Raw genomic sequence first — 20,800 nt, forward strand, 5'->3', positions numbered from 1 at the left:
GTTTTATACACCCAATAGATGACTACTTGCTTGCGCTGAGATCCATATATGTTACCGTCCTTTATTTGAGAGTTTAAAAGCATGCTGTGATGGTGTGTTGCATGCTGTATTTATGTTTGGACCCTGAAAGTTCCATCTGACCACAGGTCTTCGTGGTCCTCACTCTGCCGCTGGGGCTGGGGTAACTCCTCCACGCAGGCTGACTCGTGTGTGTTGACATTTGAAAAACCAAACACAAAGTCAGCAATGAAACATGAGACCTGCATGTGAAGGGGAGAAAAAAAGAAAGTGCAAGAGAGAGAGAGAGAGTGTGTGTGTGAGAGAGAGAGAGAGAGAGAGAGAGAGAGAGAGAGTGTGTGTGTGTGTGTGTGTGTGTGTGTGTGTGTGTGTGTGTGTGTGTGTGTGTGTGTGTGTGTGTGTGTGTGTGTGTGTGAGAGAGAGAGAGAGAGAGAGAGAGAGAGAGAGAAATATGTGCTCATAAAAAAAGAGAAAATAATGAAGGAAATGCCCCACACCCTGCAAGATGAGGGGGATGAGTTTCAAAGCTGGCCCCCTCCCACAGTTCCTTCTTCCTTTTCTGTGTGCACTCTGCAGCATCTGAGAGTGCTTTCAGCTGGGCTTTGGCTCAGATCAACCATCTGAGAAAATCTGTTTCCAATATGAGGGTTTCCTGTGAATGCAGGAAACGGCTCTCCACACAAAGCAAGCTTGTATGGAGTCCTCCATGGAGCTACTGCAACTCCTGTCCCTCCATGCCTGCTTCAGGGCCTGCTGCACCACTCACACCTTTTTAGTGACACCAGCCTCTAAATAGACAGTCAATGGATAGTGAGGCTTTTGGTCATGTTCTGAGAAAACGGGAGTTCTTAGTTTTCAATTCTGAACACATGTGATGATGCGCATTTTCTGATCTAAAAGCCAGCAGTGTAAGGAAATATTTCCCACGGGATGGACTGTCATCGCATCCACCACGTACCACAACAGGCTTTAACGCTTCTTCCATGCCTGGCCTACAGGAGGTGATGGGAATCATAGAGGCTTTTCCTGCTATTTAAATCAGCAGAACCAATAATCACTCGCAAATCTGCAGTGCTAGCCAGGATTTACCCCCAGAAGTCAATGTTGGATGACTTGAGTGTTTTTACAGATGAAATAGAACTTCCTGGTGAGCTGGGCTCCTCTTTGTTTCACATTATGTGAAATTTTGACTGTTTTGACAACAGCATGAAGAATATAAAGTAATATACTGAATATGCTTTTGACAAAATCAGTCACATCACAGCTGAGCTGGAGTTGCAGCCAATTATGCTGTACAGCCAGATCTTACAGCACTTAGCAGAATAATCCCCGTCTGGTTCCAGTGTGAGGCAATGCCACAGGGAATTAAACATCTTTGGTTGAGACACATACAATCACCATTGCCACACCAGCCCTTTCTTAAAAGCGACTTCTATTTATGATCCTTTTCTCACACCTTTAGCTTTATGACTTTAAGCACTTAGCAGAGTAGTTAACCCCGAGGTCAGTCCTCTCAACGTCGGTGTGGCAGTTCCATCTGCATATATACATTTCCATTCAGTGTGCGCTCTGCAACTGTTTGTACACCATTTGTCACCCCTCCTGGTCACTGCAGTGGGACATGTCTTGTCAGAAACCTAATGGTGACTCCAAGATCCTCTGCAGGCATTTATTATTCAGTCCCATGGCCCCTTTCTCCCATTACCAATACAAGAACACAAGCACTGGATGTAGGAGACAGACCGCCCAGCTTATAGTTAGGACTGGATCATATGATCCGGTACTCACCTTTAGTTCCGCTCCAATGATGCACTGACCATTTCTTCTTCAATCATCACTTTTTTCCTCTATCTTTTTATACACCACCCTGCATTCAATCATTATTTCAATCACTTATTATCAATCGCTGGTTCTCTTCCACAGTGTGTCCTGTCTTCCTCCCATCACCCCCAATTGGACACAGCTTATAGCTGACCCAGGGGTGGGGTTTCTTCCTATCAAAAGTTTTGTTTTTTTCCTACTGTTACCAAGTGCTTGCTCTTTATTGGGGTGTATTATTAAAGGGTCTTTACCTTACAATGTAACACTTCTCTGGGCAATGGTTATTGTGACTTGGTGCTATTTAAATAAAACTGAACTGAACTGAGCACTAAATGTCTCAATGGGTACAGCATCCAGTCTCAGCAGTAAAACACAGTATTGTTAATGGCACCGGTCTGCATTCAGATGTTTGCTTATATGCAGCACACAGTTGTTTTAGCTTCAATATCATCTATTCAATAAGAATAATTTACATATCAAACATGCAGTAAGACACTATCACCACTCCTTTTATTGTCATTCACGTCTGGTCGGTTACCCTCAGTCTTTGTAATGCTTAGGTATAAACTGAGTATTGTTACGAGTTCAATGGCCCTGTGAATACTGTTGCTTTCCCTCTCATTAACCTCATAGCTGACAGCCAGGATCTTGACAGGGGGAGCCTTTCTCCCTAGACGCTGTGTGGAATAACTTTCCACAGAAAAGCATGTGGGAGTGTGCCTCTGGATACGCTCCCTCGGTCAATATTGGGCCTGATTTACATTGTGTTGATGTCCCTGCAACCTTATTCCTGTGTTACAAACTACAAATGGAAGGAATTCAGAAAGACTTTCCTGCATGGAAAAATTCAGGTCACGGCGACCTTTCACCAAACCTCGGAGCAGAGATCCTCGGTATAGATGTGCACAGATGTGTACACATACACATATTTGAGTGTGTGTGTATGTGATGATCCTCATGGCCATTTCTATTCAAACGTGTCATGCCTCCATCTGGATCCTGCTCTCAGAACACATGTCAGGTAAGTCAGTGCCGGGTAACAGAATACGGGCACAGATGATGAGCTTCTGCTTGGAGCTAACCTGCCATTTATCTGATTGTCTATGCATGAAACTGTGGGGTCATGCATACACACAGACTTCCTTGAGGTGCTCGAAAGGGAAAAATACAGACTGTCCCATGTATCGAGTTACATACACCCTGTAGCTTCTTGACATTTCCGATTTATGTCAGAACCTTAAAGTATTAAACCTAACCAAATCTAACCTAACCAAATCTAGACCTGCTCAGCTTCACATAAGATATAATGATGAATGTACTTGTGACATATGTTGCAAATGAAAAGCAGGTGAGCATCAGTCAATCCCTCAAAACCTGGCACAAGGTCACCAGAGGTTGAAGAGGAAGAGGTCACTCTACCCCAAGGGGCTGATGAAGAGGGCAGAAAGGCCTGAAACTCTAGGAGTTGGTTTTCAATTAAGTCATGGCTCAAAGTGTCACATATGGACGGGTTAATATTTGCCTTAAAATCCAATCTAGTTTTACTTTAAGGGAAGCTCAAAGGAATCACACAAACATGATCCGAACTCCTGCATCACTGCTCCTTCCCCATGTGTTTACTGCTCTGTGACATATTTGCTCACAGGCTCATAGCTTGGTCTTTGAATTGCCTTTATATTACATTGCATATTACTATGGCAATTTCTGGACATTTATTAAAGTATGCATTGGGGGGGGGGATGCAACCTGAACATTATTGTATTTATTCTAGATATTCTATTCAGCTTTATCCAGAAAGCAGGATAATGTGTACTCATACTGTTTTAAGTCTGTTTGCATGAGTGACAGAGAAAGAGCAGCAAAAGAAGACTTCAGAGACGAGCTGGAGACAGAAACACTAACAGAGATATCTTAAATAGAGGAAAGAGAAAGGAAATATTCAGGAGACTTCTATCTCACTGATAGATGGCTCCACATTGGAAGCCCAGACATGGAAACCAGATGGAGGGCAGGCTCCAAAACAGGACTGTAGTTTGATGAATAGTTCAAAAGGGAAGTTCATATCTACATAAGAGCATCTCCTGCTCAGTAGGTCTGTAAATTTATCACTTACACAGCAGGTAGGATTTTCAATAATAGTAATTCTGGGCATTACAAAAGCATTCACTACATACTATATAATCATCAGGAAGTATGATTATGTTCCTTTACATGTTGGAGGATGACCTGGGCAGATCTTTCAGTCAACCAATTTAAAATTACAGAAATCTTTTGGCCGTCAGATAATTAAGACTCCGGTGCGCATATTGTGACTGTTTCATGACTTTGGGTCATTCGCTGATCACAAGAGTAACCAGTGCCACTTTTCTGTACGTGTGGTCAGCTTCACTCACCATTTCTTACCTTCTAAATATGCAGCATACAGCTGTAATAAGAAAGCTGGCAAACTTGAAATTTTCCAAGTTTGCCAGAGTTTTTGATAAACACCAAAAGTTTCAAAAGTTGACTCAGAGAAAAGAATTAAAGAAATGAGGTGGAAGGATTACCTTTAGTCATTTATTATCTGTAAGAGGCAAACGTGTGGACCTTTGTGCTATGACTCCTTTGTGCATCAAAACATGCAATCAAACGTTTTCACTTATTGTCATGTTTGATCGTCTTTGGAAAAAATTTAAGAGAAAATGTTTTCTACAACATTTGCACTTGATTAAGGTCAGGAATTACAAAGCATTAATGGTATTTTTCTCTTGAAATTCTTTGGTAGAAAGACTTGTTTTCTGAGGGCTGTTTTGTTGCATGACACACTTATCTTGGAATTTAGATCAAGGACAGATGTCCTGAAAATTTCTTTTAATATTTGCTAGTATAATTCAAACTTTATTGCTCCTGTAGTGATGATAGGCCAAATGCAGCAAAACAGTCCCAAACCATGATGCTTCCATCACGTTTCACAGCTTGGATGGGATTGGTATCCTGGAATGCAGTGTTTTCCTTTCTCCAAACAGAACTCGTTTTACTTAAAACAAAAGCTCTATTTTAGGCTCATTCTGACACTCAACATTGTTCAAACAGCCTTGTGGTTTGTCTCTGTGATCTTTAACAAAATGCAGATGGGTCGCAGTGTTCTTTTTGGAGAACAGGGCCCACTCTTTGCAGCCCTGCCATACACACTATTTGTTGTCCAGTTTTCGCCTGATGGTGGTCTTGTGAAAATGAACATTATCCAAAGTGCTTTACCCTGGGTTCCCATTACATACTTGTTCTTGGATTGATTATTGTTGGCTAACCAATTATGTGAAACCTGATGGTACTTTTTACTCACCGGCCGTAGATATCTAACCAGTCAGTCACATGGCAGCAGTTCTGTGTATTTAGACATGTAGAAATGGTCAAGGGAAACTGTCCGACAGGCAGGTCTGAGTATTTCATACTGGGATTTTTTTTCTCTAAGAGCAAAATATCCAGTGAGTGATACTTCTGTGGGTGAAAAAGCCTTATGATGCCTGAGAAACTAAGGGTACAATTTGCACAGGCTCAGGGACAACAGAAGATTGGAAAAATATTGCCTGGTCTGATGAATCTCAGTTTTTGCTGCAGTGTTTCTTAGCATACTTTAGGCCTGTTAGCACAAATTGAGCATCATTTAAACACCACAACCTGCTTGAGTATTGTTTTGTCACCCATGTTCTGATGACTGCTATAATGCCTAATGTCCTAAAGCTTAAATGATCAGCTGGTTTCTTAAACTGTACTCAAATGACCTCCATAGTCATCAGATTTCAGGCCAACAGAGCACTTCCGGGATGTGGGCATGGATGTAAGTAACATTTTCTGCCTGTTAGTTATTTGGGGTTTTAAAACAAACATTTGCTAAAAACATTCAGAGCACCTTTTGGGTAGTTTGGATGGTGCTGATGCATGACAGCTACAGCAAATGAATACAGCGGTTATACAGAGATATTAACCGATAACCCCCCAAAAAAACACAAGAAGGAAAAGTTACGTTACTATTATAAATCCACAAATACATTCATCCCAGTTTGATGAAGAGTCTCTTGGGTGTTTGGCATGAGAATGAAATAGTTATTACAAAGACGACAGCTCATTCCAAAGCGGCAGAGCCAAACATGATGTTGATTAATCAACAGTAAACAGATACAGTCTTTATAGCTTCTAAAGACTTAATGATGGCTGGAGCTTAGCTGCCGTGGGAGGGCAGACAAGAAAGATTCATTCTCAGGGTATTTGCATGAGTGACTCTTTCTTGGCTCTATTTACCCTGGATTTTGGAATCACTGTGTATTAAATAAGGTCAGCGTCACTGGCAGCAGAGCCCATTGTGGTAACTCCATCAAGCACTATTTTGACACTTATACAGATCAACTTCAATACGGTGTTGTTTCCCTGTAATGAGCAGAGAACTGCCCAGTGCATGCTGGAGACAAGCTTTTTTTGTTTTGTTTTTAAAATTCCTCAATTCATTTATCACTTTACTTTCTTTCTTAATTGAATTTGACTTTAAATAGTCTCAGATTCATGAATCAGAGCAAGCTTTTCCCTGACATGGCAGTCACCAGGAAAAAGAAGGACCATGGGAGAATTGGGGGTGTGGATGGGAAATACAGTAGCTTGTCAAACCTAAGCTGCATAAACTGAAATGCATTTACAGAAAAGGGTCAGCATCATGCGCTTACCTGCTGCTCCTTGGCAGGTAGCTCCATGCCCTCCTGGGTTTTAATTGCACCTTAGAACACACATGCATCAACACTACAATGAGCGGGTGGAGGGAGGTTTGGAGTCTTCTCCCACCCCCGTTCTCTGCGGCCTGCTGGAGCGGGAGGGCTAGGAGGAGTTGGCCGTCCGACTGCGGTCTGGGGTGTGGGGCCTCCCTGCTGCTACGGAGTCGGGGTGGTCTGCCTCTCCCCACCGCAGGGAAAAGGGTAACACCACCTGGGTCTGGGTGCAGTTCCCCCCTCCAGGGGCGAGGGCACCTAGACCCGGTTTGTAGAGTACGCTTGGGGAGTGTGATCGTGTGTACAGCGTCTCTTTATGTCTGTCTCCACGTTGGTTGAGTGTGGTGTAAGTGCATATGAGAGCATGGGGGGGGGGGGGGGGGGGGGGGGATGTTTGTGTCTGTGTGCGCCTGTATGTCTGTGTCTATATGTCAGGTTGGGTATCAGACGCCACCTCTCTGGGGACACCTCAGGCCCTCCAAGGTTTGGAGGCCTATCTCCACCCACCACCACTTCCCCTGCCAGTGGCGGACTCCCTCAGGTGTCGGTGCGTTGGTGGTTCTTTGTGTCTGGGGGTGGGCGTCCAGGTACACACCGGCTCACTCCTTGGCGGCCGCTTATCGGGGCCTGGAGCCTAGGGCTTGCTTGGGCCCCTTCGGAGGTTGGGTGCCCCCGGCCTCTCGGCCTGGGGCTCGGTCACTCAGGCACAGCTGGGGGCCGGTGGAGCTCATGGGCGCGTCACTGCAACTCCCCCTGGCTTCTGCTCCGCGGCTGCTGAGTGAGCCCTCATCTGGGACTCTCCTCAGCTCTTACTGGAACAGTGGCGCGGCTGCCCCTCTGTTGGTCTTCCTTGGTCTCTTGTGTTCTGGGGGCCTCTGGATGTCTGGAGTTTTGATCTCCTCCATACCCGCTTCACACCCCGGAGGACGGGGCTGTGGCCCCCCCACACACTCCCTAGCAGATCATTACATGGAGAAACCTTTGGAATGCAAGCGCACGGATCCACACAGGTATGCACACGGGTGTTCACTGCTCGTAGACCCAAATTACACCTTTCTTGGCTGCTACTTCGAAGCACATCTGTCCTGCGTGCTGCACAACAACATTGAATATTTAGTATTTACTGCTGTTTACACTTAGCTAGATTAATGCGATGGTGTTGTGTTTAGTATGTTGCTTTGTTTTTTTTTTCTGCTTGTTTTCTATTCTTCTCTCAACAGGTGATCCAGGAGATTTTTATTTTTTTTCTCCCCCCCTTTCTCACTGTCCCTCTCCCCTTCTGTTTTTCCTTTCCTTCCTCTTTCTTTCTCCCTTTCCTATCCCTCACTCATGTCTGTCCCATCTGTAACATCTGAAAATAAAATATAATAAATAATAAAAACAAAGATCGACCAAATGGACCAATACGGCAATGCCACGATGATCCATTTGGCAAAGTAAATCCATTGGGTATCCTTGTTGGTCTTCAGAAAACAATTCTGATGGCTAAAGAACCAAATGGGACAGGCAAAAAAAAAAAAAAAAAAGGGTCAGCATCTCTCATTTTTCTGATTATGATAAAAACATTAGGGTGTCTAAGTGCATGAAAATGCAAAAGAGCATTTATGGAAGTATAATTTAATTGCAACAATTCTGTGTGCAGAAAAGTGTTGTGACCTTTGTCCTACCTTCTACTTTGTAAAAAAAACAGTTTTGGTTGGAGGGGTCATGGTGGATCTGAGTCAGTTGCGGGGGATGTGGAGGATGTGGGGTGATTGGGTTGCAGCAGACTGCACACACTGCAGAGAAATTAGACAGGTTGTCAGCTGAGTGTGCAGCAGGGCTCTGGCGGCCAGCCCTTCTCTGGAGGAGAGGAGTGCAGGATGGAGGAGTGTGCGAGTCTTGCACGAAGAATTGAGACATGGTTTCCTGTGTGTATTTCCTGTGTGTTTAATGTGCAGCTCAGGGCCAGGGCCTGTTTCCTGTGTGTGATGGGTGCCAGGCCCAGGACCCCAACACAAAGACAACACGCCATGAGAACCCACCAATATCAGTGGCAGGTCAAGCAGCTGCTGGATGCATCAGGACAGTTTCAAAGGCTTCTCTCTATATATACAGACTCACAGTGGTACAAAGTTTACAAAATATAGCTCGTGAGGGGAAGAGATCGCTCTTATCCTGTCCGTTTGTGTCTCTGTGTCAGTACTTCTAATAGGCAGAGATACCAGACTGCTTGCACTGTGTCTCACCTCATAACTCTATAGAGTAAAAGATCCTGACATATTAAAGAGTGAATAAAATTTTCAGTATATTTGACACTTTCTTACTGTTACTAATTAATTAATTAATTATGATTATTTCAATAAGTGAACACGTAATATATCTAAACATTCTCTTCCACTTATCCTTGTCAGGGTCGGGGGGTGGGGGTCTATCGAAGGGCAAATGCAGAGCGACAGACAACCATGTGAACTTTTTGGAGTGTGGGAGCAAGCCAGGGTACCAGGAGAGAATCCACGGAGAAAAAGGAGAGAACACAGAAAGACCCCAGCCAGGTGGTGGAGTCAAACTCAAGACCTTCTTGCTGTGAGGCAACAGTGGTAACCACAACACCGTCATGCTGCTCTATTTATATATAAAGTTTGAGTGATAAACCATCTGGCAATTAGACTTTGATGAAGCTACATAGCAGAGCAGGTTCCAATAACAATAATAAGTAAGCCAAGGCCTGTAGTGTTTAGACACCATGTGGCGATCAAGAAGTCAGTCATAAAGCAGGCAAACAAGGCTCTGTCATGGTTTGGGCTGCATTTCAGCCAGTGGTGTTGGAGATCTTGTCAAAAATCATAAAATTATGAATACAGGAAATTACCATTAGATTTTTATCCACCATGCAATACCATCTGGAAATCTAATTGACAAGGCAAACACACTGGCAGTGCAGTAAAAGCATACCTGTATAGAAAAACAAACAATGGGACACATTTCAATCTGCGCTTCCAGCTCATAAAACCCATGAAAGCAGGAATTCAAAAGATTAGAATACTGTGAAGACATCACCATTTACTTTACATGTTACATGTTACTCAGTTTTTGCAGAAAAAAAAGAAGAAATTCACATCAAATCAATCAAAATGTGGTACTTTCAAAACAATATGTCAATCTACAATACTTGTTTGGGAAATCCCTTTGCTTTAATCATCGCCCCGATGCGCTGTGGCATTGAGGCAATCAGCCTGTGGCATTGCCTGGGAGTTTTGGAAGCCCAGATTTCTTTGATGCTTGCTGTCAGCTCTTCTTTGTTTTTGGGTCTGTCGGACCTCATTTTCCCCTTGATAATACCCCATAGATCCTTCTGCTGGTGCACCTTCTCCTGCCACATTTTGCCCTTCCACTAGACTTTCCATTGATATGCTTGGACACAACACTCTGTGAGCAGCCAGCCTCCTTAGCTATGAACATTTGTGGCTTACCCATCCTATGGAGGGTATCAGTGATGCTCTTCTGGCCAGTTGTCAAGTATGCAGTCTTCCCCATATTGAACCTAACTGAGACAATTGAATCAAAGTGAAGCAATTTAATGACACCTGGGAAAACCTGTGCAGGTGCTTTGAGTTTAGTAGATGAGTTGTGTGTGACACTCAGTTTAAAACATTCATGCCCTGTAAAATTTGGGCTGATGTCTTCACCATATTCTAATTTTTTTGAATTCCTGTTTTCGTGGGTTTTATAAGCTGGAAGCCCAAATTATGTACAAATAAACAACTAAGTACTTGAAATAATTTAAGTTGTGGGCCCTGAATCGATAATTTCTGGAAGTTTAACGTTTTGAAGACAAATATTTTTTTCCCTGATATTCAAATTTTTTGGAAAGGGTCTAGATATTGTATTTCTGATTTGGTTTTAATGAATTACTAAACCTGTTTCTCAGTTTTCCAGCACAATCGGTGGTTCAAGACTTTTGAATAGTAATGGACTTGTGTGTGTTAATGACTTGACTAAATACTGCTTCACATCCACCAGCTGGTCACTGACTTCATCTGTCTGTTTTTTTGGTATTGGGAATGGCAGTAATGAGAGTAGAAGCTAAATCAGCTAGCTGAAAAATGCTAAAACCCCTTAGGGCTGAGGGAAACTGCACAGTCATGTACTGATTTGTCACTACAAGTCACCCATTTTTCATAGTAGTAGGTGTTTTAAGCCACTGTTGGTTTAAAAAATGCTGAATACAGTTGCCTAACTTAGCTGAGCAAATGTTGTATTTGAGCATGTTTGAAGTTTTTGTTTGGACATGTGCTTGAATGTGTGTGAGGGTGAATGTGAGGAGCTCTGACAAAGTGACAAAACCTCTCTCAAGAAAATGGAGCATGTTTGCCCAGTAAGAATAGCCTTAAACACACAACCAACACAGACCCCTGAGCAGATGGAAGAACAGGCAGGAGGTAAAAAAAAAAAAAAAAAGAGGATAAAGAAACCAGAGAGAAAGAGGTGGGGATGGTGTGAACATGACTGGAGTTGTTAATTCACCTCAGACAAGCACAGACACACACACTGAAACTGTGACGCATTAAATGACTCTTCCTGGAATTCTCTTTGAATATATAAGTTTGTGGTGAGGATGATCTGTGCATGCGCATCCACAACATCGTGACTTATTATAGTTGGGAAATTTCTCAGCAACACCTGAGGATAAATTTAAAGCCAGAAACACAAACACACATATGAATGGGCACAGACACAACTGTTGCGACACAAACACACTGGAAGCATACGATCACGAACACAGTAATTTATGGTCGTAGGGCAGTCAGCCAAGAGCCAGGGTTTCAGACACACACAGATAGGTGAACCAGACTGCTTCCAAGAGCGAGGCCAGATGGAGGAGGCTGCCAGTCTTCTGTCATCACATGTCAGCCCACCAGGGCTACAGATATACAGCAAACCCAGCCTTACTCTCTTCATCTGCACTGTAAAATATCAGACGCATGAGAAGCGTTTCTTTATAGAACTCTTTATAGTCATATATTTTTTCAAGTATTTGAGCACAAAAGCATTTTTTCGCATTTCTCTCCCAATGTTTACAGCGTTATGAAAAACACCACGATTCAATGTATTATAATTCATTATATCATAGGTTACAGACAAAGAGCCATGAACAGATCGGAGCAGTTTTCTTATGTCTCAAATAAATTGGGAGAAAATAGAAATTGGTACTTGGTAAATAAACAAATAAATAAACTGCCAGCGGTGAAAAGCTGATACACCTAAAAATCTTTTCAAGAACCTGACACCGCATCGTTTAATTCAGAGAGCCTGAAAACCAGTCAGAGACCACATTTTAAAACTGGAAATTAAAAGAAAACCATTGGAGCAGCTGGCTTCGATAATTTTCTGGTGCATTTAGACACATACCAACATCTAATCAATCAAAAGCATTTCTGTTTTTAAATCTATTCAGATTAATCCCTTTGTCACATGAAAAGTGGCACTGATGAAGAGTGTCTGAATTCATCTGAGTTTGAAACCTGCATTTTTGAGTGGCATACAAATGATGCTTGTCAGTACTTGCTTTAAAAAAACTGTTTTATGAACTATAACATACATCACTAGTACAAGGATTCAACTTTCAGACTCCTCGTCATGTGTAAATAACAGAAGTCATCAACTTGAGCGGGTATCAAAGCCTCAAAGCATTATACACACTGTGCCACTATCACTCAGCTTTGTTTAATACACATTTGTCCACTCATAAATTTTCTAGTGTGATTACAATTTCCATTGTTGGAAATGTCCACTGCACATCGTGTGCACACTTGTGTGTATGATACATGTATTTCCTTCAGTGTGGAAACCTAGACTATTTACTATATCTCCTTATGGGGACATGTCTTCCTTATGGGGTCCAAACAAAAATCCTAAAACATTTTAAGATTACAATCATGGGCACAGTTAGGCAAGCAGTAGTTGAGATTCATGTTAGAGTGCGTTTCCAGGAAACGAACATAAGTCAATGTAATGGTTTCTGAAATGATGGAAAAATGGCCAAGTGTGTGTGTGTGTGTGTGAGTGTGTGTGTCCAACAGGGCTGAAAGGGCTGCAGGGGAAGTCTACTGTATTTCATTATGTCCAAAAAGAGAGAGCAGGCAGCAGTCTATTCAGTAGGGCTTTGAGAAAAGAAAGGACCTCTCACCCTTTATGAGGACTCTCAGAAAGCCTTTTTTCTTTTCTTCCTCAAGCATCATTGTGTGCTATTTACTACAAAACTCATTTAGCACAAATGAAAGAAACTCTTCTTAATGGGTGTGTGTTCTGTGTATGAAAAAGGGGGGTTATCTATTCCTCTGCTTTCACAACATTTATGACTGATAAAAGCACAGCAGTGGCTTAGTTACCAGCTGTGTATGTCTAAATACTGCAAACATGCAGGATAATGATGCAGCAATAAGTCATTAAGACCCAGACTAAATCTCTCAAAAACATTAGGATGGGCAGGGATCTGAACTCTCCACGCCTTGCTCTATTATTGCTCCACTTTTTGTAGTGTCACAAAACTGACAGGTCTGAACATGAAGAACATGAAGATGAAAGGAAATAAATAAATATGGGTGGAAGGATCAACCGAGAGAAATTTCAGTCACATGTGACTACATTCAAATTTGTTAAGGTGGTATGATTTTGACGATTTGAAATTCTGTGGCAAGCATCGAAAGGTCACCAAAAGGCATCACGATGAGAAAACAGTAACTCATCCTCAGCTGATCGAACATTTGTCTGTTGGTTTAAACAAAAGGTCACAGGGACTGAGTATTACTGCTCCTCTGTACTAGAACAAAAGCTCGACTTTCAGCTAAATCCTCTGTGAGTAAACTGAGCCTTGACATTTACAGAGTTACTTTTAACCTGTATGCCGAGCGACTCTACACTTGTGTTTACTTCATCTGAAATATGTAACAACTCTTGATTGCTAGCAAAACTGAAATGTAATCAACACAAGACTATGGTACCAAAATTATGAGTTAATCCCAAAGACTCGAAGTCTCAGTGCTGAATCTCTGCTGCTCTCTAGTGACCATCTACCTTCATGGCATGTTCTTAAAGATGGTTTGTGTAGTGTTTTAAAGAACTCTGCATTTTTGTCTCATCTTCACAGAAAGAATGTAATTCTGGTTTTAATTGTACCAATTTCATTCCCACACCAATACAATATATACAATGAGCACATGTCACAATGAAAAGCTCAGGGACTACCTATCGGTGTGGAAGTATGATTCTTATATTGTATCATGTTTGACTTTGTTTCATATCATATTTGCCTTTTGGGTTTACAGGAAATTACACTTTAGAAATGCTTTTTGCCAACAAGCCCTGAAGGAGAACCTTTCCCTGTGCTGACTTTGAATATATTCAAGTGACTGTAAGAGGCAACAAATTTCAGTAAAAGCTAGATGGAGACAAATGAGCTCAAGTCATTAAAAGAAAAAAGCATTTCGACATTACTCACAGGAAGCATCTGGAACTGCTTGAACTTATGATTTTTAAGAAAGAAATATTAAGAAATTACTGATTTAAAAGGTTAAAGAATAATCACGGAGAGTTCAGGTGTTCATCTCTATTCTCCCTAGAAGCGGGGAATCAAACAACCTAGAAGATTTGAGAAGCTTGACTACATTCATTGGTGTTCTTCTTCTACATTAGTCATTTCTTGTCCATTCTTGTCACTGCCAATGAAAATCAGCTCTAACTCGGCCTACTGTCCCCTTCTTCTTAGTGCTACTATCTCCAAATCATACATCACTGCAGGTCTCACTACTGGCACTGGTTTCCACCTACTCCACCCTGCCTGCACTCTCCTTTTTACCTCTCTTGTGCACTTGTTCCTGTCTTTTGCCTTTGATGGTTGACTCCAGGTATTTAAACTCATCTGCCTTCACTACTTCTGCTTCTTGCATATACAATAAGCTCTGTGATGGACAGGCAACCTGTCCAAAGTACCTCACATCTTGCTTAATAACAGCTGGTATAGCTTTTATACCAGCTGTTATAAAGCCCTTTCAAATGATCAGTTTTAAGAAGATGGATGGATGGGTTAGAAAAGAAATCACAGTCCATGGAGTTTGGTTTCCATTAGAAGGATACCAATGAGGAAGCCACCGCTCTCTAAAAACAAACAAAAATCCACAGCTTTTGCCAAAACGTAATTTTAGGACCAGTTATTGCAGAACACTAATATATTACACATGGTTTAGAAATGTTCACTTCCTGTCACGTGAGTTTCGTTTGTTTGACTTTTGTAACGGCATACATTAAAATACTTCCACCTCTTTAACGACACTCATATGACTTGAGCTGGGAAGTCATTGTCCTGTGGCTCCCTCTAGTGGTGGTGCAATACATACAGACCGTGCTATTTAAAAGCAACCCTGCACCAGACTGCACATGTCCCATCCTCTCGGATCCTGCTGTGGTACTGTGATACTTTCCTTATTCACTCCTATGAATTTGTCACAATAAGGGTACAAATGTATTTGAATTGTTGCACAGTTTACTCTGGAGGTTTTTAAGATCGAACATGTGGCCTCCAGATGATGTATGATACCCCCAAATCATGTACATACAGAAACCGCTCCTCTACTTTCTGTCAGCATTAAACTAGAATCTCAGCTGCACATTTTATTCCTAGTGCACATGCACCCTCAGTAAAGCATTAAATCCTTGCAAACTGCACATGACTCATTGAATCGCTATTTGAAAATAGCGGATGTATTTTGTAAATAAAAAAAAGTATATCCCGAAACACTGGCTGAGTGTTGCTGTGTTTATCCGTGTACATTAAGATGAGCCAGATTTGTTTGTTAGACCACACAAAAATGCTTGTTTGAGTCAATACGCGTGAGAAGAGGCTTAGTCAGCTGTCTGTCTGGAAATCAAGCTAGGAACAATTAAACCATTACCCACCCTTTAAACTAAACCTCAGTATTTCCAACCCATGACTAACACCATCTGATTTTGTTTGTTGCTTCTCACTAAGGTTATAATTTAAATTTCTTCATATGTTCCAAATATAAATGTATGATTTCTGAAAATTATATGTGTACAATTTGTAAAATGCAGAAGTCCCATTTACTTAGAAAGGTCACAGGTTTCACAGTGACAGTAGGCAGTGTGTGCACAAAACATCAACCTCCACAGCTCCTCAGTGTTATATCGCAGAAGTTCCCAGGCAAAATTCACTAAAAGAGCATTTTTTTCATAATTATTTATACAATACAATAAAGGCTAGTGGACCTCATGTTATATCTCGTGGTTTTAGTTGTACTTATTTCCCACTTTAATTTGTGTCCTTTCTTCCAGTTTTCTAGTTTTCTTTGCTCTGTTAGTTTTTCCTTTGAAACCTGTGTTGTAAGCAGAGATGGGCAGTAACGCGTTACTTGTAACGCGTTACTGTAATCTGATTACTTTTTTCAGGTAACGAGTAAAGTAAGGGATTACTATTGCAAAAAACGGTAATTAGATTACCGTTACTTTGCCGTAGGAACGCTGCGTTACTGCGTTACTAAAACCGTGATTTTTTTGTGAGAATGTCTCATGACAGTGACGTAAGCAAGTGCAACGTTCGTGACAACAGCTGTGTGCAGATCAACAATGGATCATATATCGAGTGCGGGAGAGAGTATGAGCGTGCAGCGTTTAAAGCGTGGAAGTACTGACCTTATTTTGAGTTTGATTCCATAAAAAGTGACAAAAACATTAATGTCCGTTGTGCGTGGGAAGAAAACTTCTTTTTACAGCGAAAAAAACCCCTAAACTTCCAAACAAGCACCGAGTGCGCTACGACGTAATGGGAAATTCACAGAGAAACTCGCGGATTCTTCCACTGCCCGCTGCAGCACACCTGCACCAGGGTAAACCTCCGCCTACCCCACTCCTGCTTTACAGGTGAAAATAGAGCAACAGGACCGCTAGTCTTTGATGTTATTTATTTTCTGCTGTGTTTTACTTGCATCTATTTGAAAGAGTGAGTGTAAACACACACACAAAAAAATATTTTATGTGCTGGAATGTGCAGAAAATAGGTTTAAATGTTAAACTAATTTCTTCCAGTCAGAGGATGTTGCATATAATTAAATTTTTGCTTGATGCAAAAAGTTAAAAGATTAAAACTAATATAACAAGTTTTAAAAAGAGACTTTTCCTTTTGATTACATTTTGTATGATGGATTATGCAGAAAAAGTAGAATTGGGCTGAAAGATCTATCGCTTTATCACCTATTCAGGTTGTAAATCGTGTTTTTAAAAAGTAACTAAGTAACTAAGTAATTAATTACTTTTGAAAATAAGTAATCAGTAAAGTAACGGGATTACTTTTTTAGGGAAGTAATCGGTAATTAGTTACTGATTACTTTTTTCAAGTAACTTGACCAACACTGATTGTAAGTCTCTGATTGTCTTCTTATATCTTTAATACTGAAGATTTTCTCCCATAGTGGGTGTTGGGTCTGTGTTTCCACAAACCCCGCTAATTCTAGAGACTTATTCATCATGAAGAAAACAAGACAGTCGATCGATCCATTACTTGCGCAAGGGAGGCCTCGTCTGTGTCCAGCACGACAATGACCCCAATGGTGGCCTCCTCTCGCTGCCTTTTATTGACAATCCTCAAACAATAGTTTACAAAGCACCTCCCCTTGCAACCCCCCTTTGGTTACATAGACAAGGCACTGTATGTAAGTGTGTGTGTGTGTGTGTGTGTGTGTGTGTGTGTGTGTGTGTGTGTGTGTGTGTGTGTGTGTGTGTGTGTGTGTATGTGTGTGTGTGTGTGTGTGTGTGTTACCTCCTGCTGACCAAAGGGTCATAAACCCAGGAAGTTTACATCAAAAGAAACAGATCTTTCAGATAGGATGTATCTACAATAAAACCTCCCCCAGCACAGAGTGGCTGGAAAGGTGGTCAGGATCAAAGGAATGGCTTTCATCCTACTGCTTAAACTAAGACTGTACAAATTTAAGAAACACAATGGCAACATTCAACAATTAGACTTAACAGTGGGTGTTTTGCTCTTCTTTTTACCAACCTATCCCAAATCTGGTCAAAGCTGATTGCAGGCCGTCCCTGATCCTGGTTCAGCTGGATGATCTGATATCCTCGTGTTGGTGTTGTTCCCAGACCATCATGAAAATGTTGTTCCAGGTTCAACATTGCAAGTGACCAATCACATTGTTGTGACGTTATTCTTTTGCGCGCCAAGCCATTCGTGCATTTATGAAATTCCAACATTGCAAGGACAATATCAATTCTGCTTACTGTTTATTAAAGGGTTACGGTTAGGGTTAGGGTCAGGGTCCGTTGATCGGCGGACAGAGGCGGTTTCATGCAGCTTAAGCACAGTTTTTTGTTTTACGCCGGTTTTTCCCAAAGTCGCAAAAGTATAACGTCACAACATTCTGATTGGTCACTTGCAATGTTGATCCTGGAACAACATTTAGTATGATGATCTGGGAACAACACCAACACGAGGATATCAGATCGTGCGGTTCGAATCCAGGTCACTTCCTGTTAAAAGTGAATTCTTCATTCCCACTGTTGCCAAATCCTTGCTTGCAGGAAATCCTCTTATTGTTAGGAATTTTTTTCTCTTAGGATAGTTATTAATAATTATTATAATAATGAATAATTAATAATTAAATATGTTTATATTGTCTATTCTGTAAAATAGTCAGATGTCTATTCTTATTAATGTACAGAATTCACCTGCTTGCTGCTACTACTGCACATTCACCCAATGTATATACTATATATATATAATGTTCTTCCTTTACCCCCCCCACCCCCATTTTTGCACATGTCGAGGAGCGTGTCAGGTTACATTTCACTGTGTGTTATACTTGTATAACTATGCATGTGACAAATAGAGAGCCTTGAACCTTGAACCTTGCTATTAATTCCAGCTGTGCTTCTGCGATGTCTGCTGGAAAAAATTCCACTGATCCACTCATCAAACTCTGAGAAACAAAGTGTGTATTTCCAAACAATTCAAATAACTGCTTTATCAAAGCAGCGTTTACTGTTGGACCCAGCGCACTACTGCTCAAGTCAAAGGTCAAGAATCCTTGTGATGAACAGTGTATTTCACCTAAAAGACATGAGAAGTTCTACAAGAGGGGTTAATATGTACCTACGCAGACAGAACGCTCACAGGAAGAGCAGTGGAGACCTGAAAGTGAATCACAGTGATATTTGGAAGTCTACGCTCTCTGTTTAAGCCCCACGAACCCTGTTGTTATAGAGTAATGGGACAGCTGGAAAGGTAAAGTGGTGTTTTAAAACTCTGAAAGGGGACCACACACAAATTCTGATTTATAATTAAATTATGCAGGGATGAGCTTCTCCAAAACAAAAAGCAGCTGTCTCTATACCTTAGAGACTGGTACAAAGATTAAAGAGACACATAATTGCTCGTTTTCAATTATGTTTACGTTTTGTTTTTAATTTTTAATTTTAATAAAGACGTGACAGTCATTTAATCCTGAGGTTTTGCCTCTAAATCTTTTAAAACATGTTGGATCTTCCAGCCAAGAATGACAATGCCCATCGGTGCTATTACAGAGGAAATCAACATCCAGCCCAGACTGGTGAATCATCAAAGACACTGCTATTGTTTACATCCGTTTGTTCAGACATGTTTCCACAGTGTTAATAAAAAACCTGGTATTAACATCAACTGCTGCCTTCTGTCTGCAAGCCAGTGGGAACTCATCCCGAGCAGAGACCTGAAGAAGTGAAGCCTTTCAAAGCAGAGCATTCTGCAGCGACGGCATGTTTCCTAACACACAGCGTTTGTTTTGAGGCAACAGTGACACATCTAAGAGCAAATGAAATGCTTTGAGTCACAGTGTGCTGGTTTGGAAACAGATGATCAAAAAGGTGTTCATCTGGTCAGAATAGTACTGTAAAATATGGACACTGTAATTTACTTTTAAATGCATGTTATTTTCAAAAAAGAAGTAATAACGAGTAAAAGTTAAGATTTTATTCTTGACACTATGAGGTTGGAGGTGAAATTGTCAGTGCAATCATTATATTAATTACACTGACTGTGCTACTGCTTCTATTCACAAATGTCTACAGACGTCTTTATTTCACAAGCATGAGCAGGAACTCGAGTAGCTTTTATGTAGCACTTTACTGCGACTTATTATCAGCTGACTTTTGGGGAAATGTCATTTTTCTAGTCATCATAGCTTTTCTTCATGCACCACGATCGCGTTAACCTTTCAAACTTCAAAAGAGAAAAAAGGAAAATCACCCAGCCTCCTAACCTTCCTACAAACCTAAATCTTGACTTTAAGCTGCTAACCACCCCCACCAAACACTGGACACAGCTATGTACCAATCTGACAATTTCCCTTTTTAATTATACTTTACCTGTCAGAACACTTCATGCTTTATGTTCTCTTCTCACCTCTCGTTCTTCTGTAATCTAGTTACGAGAGCATTTCACTGTGCTATTTGTCACCTGGACGTGTGGTATTTAAGAAGAAAGCTGCAGGTGATTAAGGAATTAAGAGGAAGCTTGGCTGTTCATCGCCCTCCTTCCTTGCCAAAACAAGGTGAGTAGTTTGTGAATTCTTAACTAAACACTCCTCTGTTGTGTCCTGTAGTACAGACAAACAGAAGAAAAAGCAGTTTGTATAGATAACCTTAAAGCAGGGATGTCAAACTCATTTTACATTGTGGGTCACATCCAGCCCACTTTGATCCTATGTGGGCCACACCAGTGAAATTCCCCTTTCTGTCAGTGTAAAGAAGCTTAACTACATGTTTAATCCCTATGATATCTTGATATAAAGATACTGAGTGCAGTTTCAACAATATGTCTCAGTGTTTTGTACATGATGAAGAAATGCTTTTGTGGTAAATGACTTAAACTCTTTGGGCTTAATGATTAATTTGCTAAACTGGTGGCTCATTGCTCAGATTGCTTTGTTAATTAACAGAAACTTTTCTATTTAATTATTTATTTTACTTTTTTTGATAGATGTTTAATAGACAGCAAAAAAAAAAAACAGGAACTTTTCTTTCATTTAACTATTTATCTATTACTTATCGACTCTGGTGTTGTAAGAAGGCTAGCTTTATGATGAGGGAACGCTCTAAACCTAATGAAAATGCATCACAATTCCGAAATTTCTGTCCTCCTTTACATTTTCCAAAGCCATTCAGAGGGCCAGTCTATTGTCTTTGCCTGGTTG

This window comes from Astatotilapia calliptera, chromosome 5 (assembly GCF_964374335.1).
Source record: "Astatotilapia calliptera chromosome 5, fAstCal68.1, whole genome shotgun sequence".
In the NCBI taxonomy this organism is placed as follows: domain Eukaryota; kingdom Metazoa; phylum Chordata; class Actinopteri; order Cichliformes; family Cichlidae; genus Astatotilapia; species Astatotilapia calliptera.